At 39.9% G+C, this 8,569-nt stretch overlaps 1 long non-coding RNA gene across 1 annotated transcript; it reads right to left on the bottom strand.

Moving 5' to 3' along the window:
• Positions 1-4,297: 4,297 nt before the first annotated feature.
• LOC106536961 (uncharacterized) lies at positions 4,298-7,884 on the bottom strand. Its single transcript, XR_001312591.1, has 3 exons — positions 7,807-7,884; positions 4,798-4,880; positions 4,298-4,527 (listed from the first exon to the last, which is right to left on the bottom strand). It is a non-coding gene; the product is annotated as an uncharacterized LOC106536961 (long non-coding RNA).
• Positions 7,885-8,569: the final 685 nt, after the last annotated feature.

Below are 8,569 nucleotides of genomic sequence, written 5' to 3'. Positions count from 1 at the left end.
GTGTGTGTGTGTGTGTGTCTGTGTGTGTGTGTGTGTGTGTGTGTCAGATAAAGCAGGGTTTTAAAAAGTCCCAACATGTTTTTAATACCCGTAGATTGGCTGCTTCCTGCGGTCTCGTTCAGGATCAGATCAGTTTGTTGTTTCTGTGTTTGGAGTTCAGTCTGAGGAGTTTTTATGATCTAATAAAAGTACAACTGCTGGCAGCCCACCCTGACCACCCTGACCACCCTGACCACACCAGATCTGATCCCTGGAGCTGACCAGGGTTGGGTCAATAGAGATAACCTGTTAACCTGTGGGCCTAAAATACCATAAAACACCTTAAAAAGTACACACATTAAATGAAGTACTGCTCTTGAACCTTTTAGAGGAAATTCACAAGCTTGGTCTCTTTTTAAATGTGCAATATCATGTAAAATCAACTTTTTTGAGTTTTATATCATCTTATAATGTTATCCTGTCATAAACAACATGTCCAAAGCCTTGCTCTGACTCATTCATCATGTTTGAGAAATCCTGCAGTGTTTTTATGAAGCCATGCTGAGGAGCAAAACGACAGGTGGGACCAGAAACACCTTTAGGGACCAGAAACACCTTTAGGGACCAGAAACACCTCTGGGACGTGTCTTTAAGCTGAAATTCCTCATGGCAGAGCGCACCCCCTCCCCCCACCACACACACCCCGCCCATGACTCCTGCAGGCTCTCAGGTGAAACTGAAAGTGAAACCTAACTGTCTGCAGAGCTCCCAACATTACTTCTCACTCAGTGAAGATCTTTTCAGATTAAAAATACCTTTGAGGAAATGTATTTTCAGATGACAAGTAAACTGCATCATAGCACACGCTCACCCCTCCCCCCGCACCAAAACAGACGGGACAGAAGCAGAAGGTGGTTCTTAAAGAGACAGAGGCCAATTTCAAGGTGTTTAGAAGAGGAAGTGATGAAGATAAGTTTATTTTCTATTTAAACATAAAAACAGCATTTTAATAACAGCTAAAGGTAACATAGATACTTTATTATGGTATAGTATTTAAATATATGCCTGAGAAACACATAATATTGACCCTTTTAAAGCTAATAATCTGAATTTTTAGCTTTAGCAGTCATTTTTTGTAATTGTGACTAGTAATTAGTTATTAAAGTTAAAATACACAAAAATCAAGATAGTATTCTCCCTAAATTTGTATTTTTATTAATAAAGTATCAAAGAACAGAATAGAAGGAAGGAAGGAAGGAAGGAAGGAAGGAAGGAAGGAAGGAAGGAAGGAAGGAAGAAAGGAAGGAAGGAAGGAAGGAGATATTAGAGAAAATATATATATTGGGCTAAAATATAGATTCTCAACTATTACCAGTTCAAAATTGATAACAGTAGCATAAAATATGAATATTTGAGACATAGTACAATCCAGCATATCTCATTTGCATATTTGTACACATGTACAATACGTCAAAACAGTACACTTTGTCTAAAACACTGTAATTTCTACATGCTTCAACACAGAGACTTCTGGGCTCAAATTAAAGATAAAACCCCACAAAACACAATATACCATCCAGATTTACTCTGTCCAACTCTGTCTCTGTCTAACTCTGTCCCTGTCTAACTCTGTCCCTGTCTAACTCTGTCNATCAAAGAACAGAATGGAAGGAAGGAAGGAAGGAAGGAAGGAAGGAAGGAAGGAAGGAAGGAAGGAGATATTAGAAAAAAAATATTGGGCTAAAATATAGATTCCCAACTATTACGAGGTCAAAATTGATAACAGTAGCATAAAATATGCATATTTGAGACATAGTACAATCCAGCATGTCTCATTTGTATATTTGTACACATGTACAGCATGTCCAAACTGTACAGTTTGTCCAAACACTAATTTATAAATGCTCCAACACAGAGACTTCTGGGCTCAAATTAAAGATAAAAACCCCACAAAACACAACATACCATCCAGATTTACTCACAGCATGATTAAATTACCAAAATAATTAAATATTCAGAAATATTTAGACCAACTGGAGTACATTCAGCCAATCTCCACCAACAAACAGCCAAAACATGACAATAAACAAATATATCCTTATTTCTTTCAGAGCATTAACATTCCACACAGCTTATAAAACCAGCAGCAGAAAAATATTTGTTTTTCACTTACTTTTGATGCATATTTGTCCTCAAATATGACGAAATTAGCGATTCAAAATGGCGACCGGAAGTGGTATTATCCAAACATTTTTACTTCTCCTGGTTACAAAAATCACTCTTCCATGTCTTCAAGCACTCGAAACACTTAATAACAAATATATTTCCATTTCAGCAGCAGGTTTAGTCAGATAACTGTCCAAAAAATGATATAAAAACATTTTCTGTGAGCGTAGGTACAAATGACCACTGTCTCAAACTTTGGTGGTCTTTGGTTTGTGATTGGCTTCACAAAGTTCCCACCCCTCAAACTGTCCACCAGATGAAAGGTGATTGGCTACACAGCTGAGGCGTCAGAATAAAGCTCGGAGCTGATTGGTCAATTCTACAGTCAATCCAGCCCAGGGCGCGGAAACCAGAATTTGAAGAACTTCTCACAGATTATTGGCTCTGGAGAGCCAGCAGATGAACCTGGTTGGTCAAATGAGGTGTCAATCAAAAGAGGAGGGCCTAAGCGTCCATTTTGAGGGACTGCTGCTTTCATGTGTTGATGGAGTAAGCCTGCATGACTTTTTAAAGTGAAACAAAACTGAAAACGGAATGCGGGCGTTCAAAATATATTTTTTTTTAAAACTGACAAAAAGAGATTTGAAACTGATGTTTCAGCTACTGTTGCTTTCTTCTTCTCAAAAAATGTCAGAGTAAAAGGAAAAAAATCATGTTTCATCTTTAGGCTTGTTTTACAACAATAACTGACTTAATTTACATATAACAAAACAGTCATTTAAATAATTAACAGGCTCCAACAACTGAAAAAAGGTTTGAAACTCAAAAATATATATTAGAAACTGAAAAAGTTTCAAACATCTTGTCTTTTCACTTTCAATTTTGTTTTGTTTCGAAACTATTTCATGTTTGAAATTATGACTTTTTTTATCTTCAGTTTCCAAACTTTTTATTTTGAACAAAACTTATTTCCCAGTTTAGCTCCATGTGGGCGTGGTCAGTAGTTGGATGTTTTACCACCTGGGAAAACCAGTAGGAGTTGGTCCAGGTTGGAGGAACTATCAAGAGAAAACCTTTGACCATATTAGGTCAGAGATAAAAACAAAACTACGTCTCCCATCATGCAGCAGTCCTGTCAGGAGGAGCTGTCACACTGACAACCTTCCTGTAATATTCTGCTTTATTACTTTTAAGTTTAAATAAAATTTGAATGAAAGTAAGCCATTGTCTCTAGGTCAGCAGGTTAGAGGTCAAAGGTCATGACAGCACAGAGTATCCTGTGGTATTCATGGAGAAACCTGATTAAAATGTCAGATTTGACTCCCTCTCTGTCAGAGTGTTATTAAAGCTGACAGCAGCGTTTTATTAAAGAGTTTCCTGCTGATGACTTCCTGTAATGAGAGGCTCCATGAAATCAACACTTCTCACGTCACAAACGCAGACAAAGCTCATAAGAAGAAGAACGTGTGCAGCTCTATTGTTCTTTCTGATAAATTGGCTCATTTAAACCCTGACACACACTTTTATTTCCCTCCACAAACTCCTGAGCAGGATTCAGTGCCGTGTTAAAGCCCAGCTGCTTCCTCCCACCTGTTATTACCCAAACGCTGCAGCACGCCTGTCTGCAACACAACTGCTTTCCTCTCAGAGCCTCTTGAAAAATGCACCAATTACACTAATATGCTGATATAAATACTGAGCAGCTGAAGGAGAGGATGCAGATGTTCAGGCAGGGAGAGGAGGATCCATCAGAAGAAGGTCAAAGGAAAACAAATCAGGAGAAAAATGAAGGAGTTATAACAATCTGAGTCTGTTAGTGAGAATAAAGCACGTTTAAAACCCTGTGGAGTTGAATGTTTGACCCTTTTCATGAAGAACATGAACATGGTTTAAATCCAGTCAGTGTTTCAGTCATTTAACATGTTTGTCTGAATGATTTTATAACTCAGGAAATGCAAACATTAAGAACAGAGAGGTGACGGATGGACCTGCGTGAGAACTGAGTGACCAAACACAAGGTAAAGGTAAGTTTATTTACAGGTGTGGTCATCTGATCTGAAAAGAGAGGAGGAGTCCAGCTGAGTCCAGCAGGTTCAATAATGGTTTTAGTCTTGTTAACAGAGATAATTATCTCTTTTTCTTACAGGTTTCTGTGATGGTTCATGGCCCGGGAGAATTAAGATCCAACAGGTGAGTAGTGGCTGCGAGGTGACCTTTAAGTAGTGATGTGTTCTTCTGTGTCGAGGCTTCGGAGCGTGTGCCGGGTCATACAGGAGGATTTTTGTGGAGCGTGTGTCGAGGCTTGTGTTGGTGACGCTCATAGAGACGTTAGAAACCTGACTGGTGGGTCGTACCACAGGACTGATTCAGGAACTGGCTCACCTGCACGAGATTCAAAAGAGGCAGAAACGCTGCTGAATCTCCTGTAACATTATGTTGTCATGAAAATGTGTTGTGTGCATTTAAGTTATTCAGCTGATTGACTTTTTGTCTGACGGAACCAGCAAGAAAGAGGAAAGTTCTCCCGGCCTCCTAATAATAATAATAATAATAACAGTTCAGACTTGTTGTCCACTTGATGGCGCAGTGGAGCAAATGAAGCAAGACGTGCTTTGACTCATGTGGACCAGTTGGATGAAAGCTTCATCTCACCATCACTAAGTGAAACAGTTTGGTTCCTTGGTGCAGATCCTTCTGTGGTGTGGAAAACCTCCAGGAGCAGTCCATGGTTGGAGCTGGGAGGAGACAGGTTCGAAGACAAGGTAACTTTAAAAAACCTTAAAGAGCATACCAGAAGGCTTCAGAACACAACCAACACAGTGTGATGCATCAGTGAAGATCAGAACACAGAAAGAGACTTTTAAAGCCCAGGTGCTCCTCAGGACCATTGTCCACAGGTGAGGTGATTAGCAGCAGGATCCAGCCAGGTAACAGAGCACAGAAAACACCAATCACCACACCTGGTCTGTGTTTCGTTACCACAGGACCGTGCACAGGAGAGAAACTCAGCTGCTGTTTGTGTCGGGAATCTTCACCACATCTCCAGGATGTTTGGATCTTAAAAGCAGCGAGCTGACATGCAGTTAGTCGCTCCTCTGTCGGGTTTCTGCTGCTCAGACAATGACTGTGTGAAAGCAGAGGATGTGTTTTCACTAAAACTGTTTTCTCAGCTTCAGAGCTTTTTTATGTCTGAAGAGAAGCAGCTTCAAACTCAGCATGTTTACAGACAGTTTGGATGAACCTGTTTTAATGGGGATGAAGTGAACAAGTGGAAGGATGATGGGCACAGGAGAGGAGAGGAAATGAGCTGGGCGAGATGGAAGACAAAGGAATGAGATAGAGAAAAAAGACGAGTGTGAGTCTGTCATCACTGATCCGAACACACACAACACAATCAGCTGTAATATGTTCTGCCATCAGATACCAGTTCTCCTCCAAAACACAACTCATACGTCTCCGTTTGGAGACACGGCCTTGCAGCCGGCGCTCAATGAGAGGCAGAGCCGTGGAAAACACACGAGTGAGGGGAGGAAATGAAAAGACAGCGAGGAAGATGATGAAGAGGATACAGCAGGAGAGGAAACACAAAGCTGCAGCAGAAACAAATAAAAGAGCAAAACTAAAAAAAAGAAGTTAAAAATATGAGATGTTCTGCTCAGAATGACAACAAATCTGTCAAATATTTGTTCTGAGTACATTTTTAAAAGCTCTTGGAGAAAGGGTTTGCCACGTGCTGTCCAATTTAATTAAATATCTGAAGTTACTGTTGGTTGGAGATCACTGTTATCTACTACCACCCCAAATCTGAGCCAAATATGTCTAAAAATGGCTGAGTTATGGCCATTATTGCTTTTTAGCTATAGCAGCCATCTTGGATTTTTGATTTATCTTCAGTATGTGACGAAGACTGTTCTTAGCTACCACCACACCAAATTTTAGCTTAAATTAGTTTAAAATGGCCGAGTTGCTGCGGTTTGAAATGATCTCTGATGGCCATCTTGAATTTTAATGTAGCATTCAGAACTTGTCAAAGCTTGTTTTTGGCTATACCTCAGCTCTGTAAGTCTTAAAATGGCTGAATTAGCTGTTAGCATAAACTTTTGTTTAGCATTCAGAATGTGTTGAGTTAGCTCTCAGCTATCAACCCACCAAACTTCAGCTTTGTGTGTCTTTAAGTGGCTGAGCAGTCTGGGAGCCATGTTAGGTTACATGAAGCCTTGATTCAGGCTTTTAAGTCCTGCCTCCATGTTGCTGATACTCACATCACATGGCTATCGTTGACATCTAATTAACACCTATTGTTAACAGGGGGTGGAGTGATACTGGCAATAGCAGCYCTGTAGGAGGGGGACAACTGAAAACGGAGGCCTCCACCTCTGTTTAATGATGGACGGTCTTTCTTCACAAAAATGTCTTCTTTTACTCCTCTCTCAAACCAACGTTCCTCTCTATCAAGAATGAGAACATCCTCATCTCTGAAAGAGTGACCGCTGGCCTGTAAATGAGTGAAAACTGCAGAGTTCTGGCCATTAGATGTAGCTCGTCTGTGTTGGGACATTCTTTTGAACAGTGGTTGCTTTGTTTCCCCGATGTATAACTGGTCGCAGTCCTCCTGGCACTTAACAGCATATACAACATCATTATTAAACATCATATTAAGCATCTTTAAACAGAGGTGGAGGCCTCCGTTTTCAGTTGTCACCCTCCTACAGTGCTGCTATTGCCAGTATCACTCCACCCCCTGTTAACAATAGGTGTTAATTAGGTGTCAACGATAGCCATGTGATGTGATGTATCAGTCACATGGAGGCAGGGCTTAAAAGCCTGAATTTAGCCTGAAACTCTCAGACTGAAGAAGTCTCTTGGAGGAGAGACGAAACGTTTCATTAGAGAAGAACCCGTCCAGAGGACCTATACTATTTTTTCTTTTTGGTTTTTTACCTGGATTACTGAGATGCATCAGGACGTATTCCTATGAGGTTTTTTGATGGTGTTTTTTTGTGATTTGCATTGCCATGGTAACTTGAAACATCACTAAAAGTAATGGCACACCTCCCACCGTCGAGTCGGTCATTATGATGTAAGTTGTAGGGGTGCATGTTGCCGTTCAGGCCACATTAATGTACGACTATAAAAAGATATAAAACAGAGATCTTTGTTTTCAGGTGGATAATAACAGGTGTTGTCTTTCAGGCAGACGACCTCTGCTCTCATTCATTTATTAAGACAAGCCCTAATTACAGATTTCACTGTGATCGTGTCAGGTGACTCTTCAGTCAGGTAAATGCTGAGTTTAATCTGAGGTGTTTTCAGTCAAATGTTGTGAGAAATGAGCGGAGCTGAAGGTCAGCTGGGTATAATTACAGATAATCTGCGAGTGTCCAGGCGTTGCTCAGGTTGTTTTTTAATAGACGGGAAATGAAACAGACTAATCGTTCGTCACACAGGACTTTTTATTTGCTGAACTAAAATCACAAATAAATCTAATGAAAGCAGCATCAGCTGGTAAATATTTACTGAAAGACTTGTTTAAGTTTGGTTCTCCTGCAGGATTTTGCAGTTTTACCATGAATGCACGTCTGAGCTGAAGCTCAACCTCCTCTCAGACATTCCTGAAGCTGTTTTTGAAGTTTCAGATCAAAGAAGAGAAAAATGTTTTACTTTGTGAAGATCAGATCTCCAGGTCTCCAGCTGCTCCTCTCTCATCTTCCTCATCCTCTGCTGAAGGCAGGAGTCTGCATGGATCCTCAGGCCCGACTTGTTGCTGCAGGCTGCAGATAAAACCTGCTGCTGTGAGTCCAGGCAGCTTTAAGGACAGAGTGAGGGTTTGAGAGCTCGACCTCTGCTGCTGCCCCCAGCTTCACCACCACCCCACATCCAGAACATGAAAGAGCCACGAAGACCCGAGTCCTCCGACAGGGATCTGCTCAGTTTGGTGGTCTGATCTGGACCAGAGTCACGCTTAAATGAAAGCTGGACGTGTTTTTATGGGCTGCAGTTTGTAAAGTTACACAGTCAAAAATTACCACCAATATTTTTGCTTTATTTAACCTTTTATAAGAAAAAATGAACAGATTTATTTTCAAAGTCAGTTTTTCACCATATGATTCATACATTTATGAATGTCAGTTTATAAACTAAATATTTAACTTACAAATTAAATATTTAGCTAACAAGCTAAATATTTAACGTGTCTTCAATATTTAGCTAGCAAGTTAAATATTTAGCTAGCCACCTAAATATGTAACTTGAATATTTAGCTAGCAAGTTAAATATTTAGGTAGCTAGCTAAATATTTAACTTGCAAGCTAAATATTGAAGACACAAATTAAATATTTAGCTTGTTAACTAAATATTTAATTAGTAAGTTAAATATTTAGTTTATAAACTGACATTCATAAATGTATGAATCATATGGTGAAAA

This window comes from Austrofundulus limnaeus, unplaced genomic scaffold, assembly GCF_001266775.1.
Source record: "Austrofundulus limnaeus strain Quisiro unplaced genomic scaffold, Austrofundulus_limnaeus-1.0 Scaffold2056, whole genome shotgun sequence".
NCBI lineage: Eukaryota > Metazoa > Chordata > Actinopteri > Cyprinodontiformes > Rivulidae > Austrofundulus > Austrofundulus limnaeus.
Note: the sequence above shows the minus strand (reverse complement) of the source record. Positions and strands in the feature narration are given on the sequence as shown.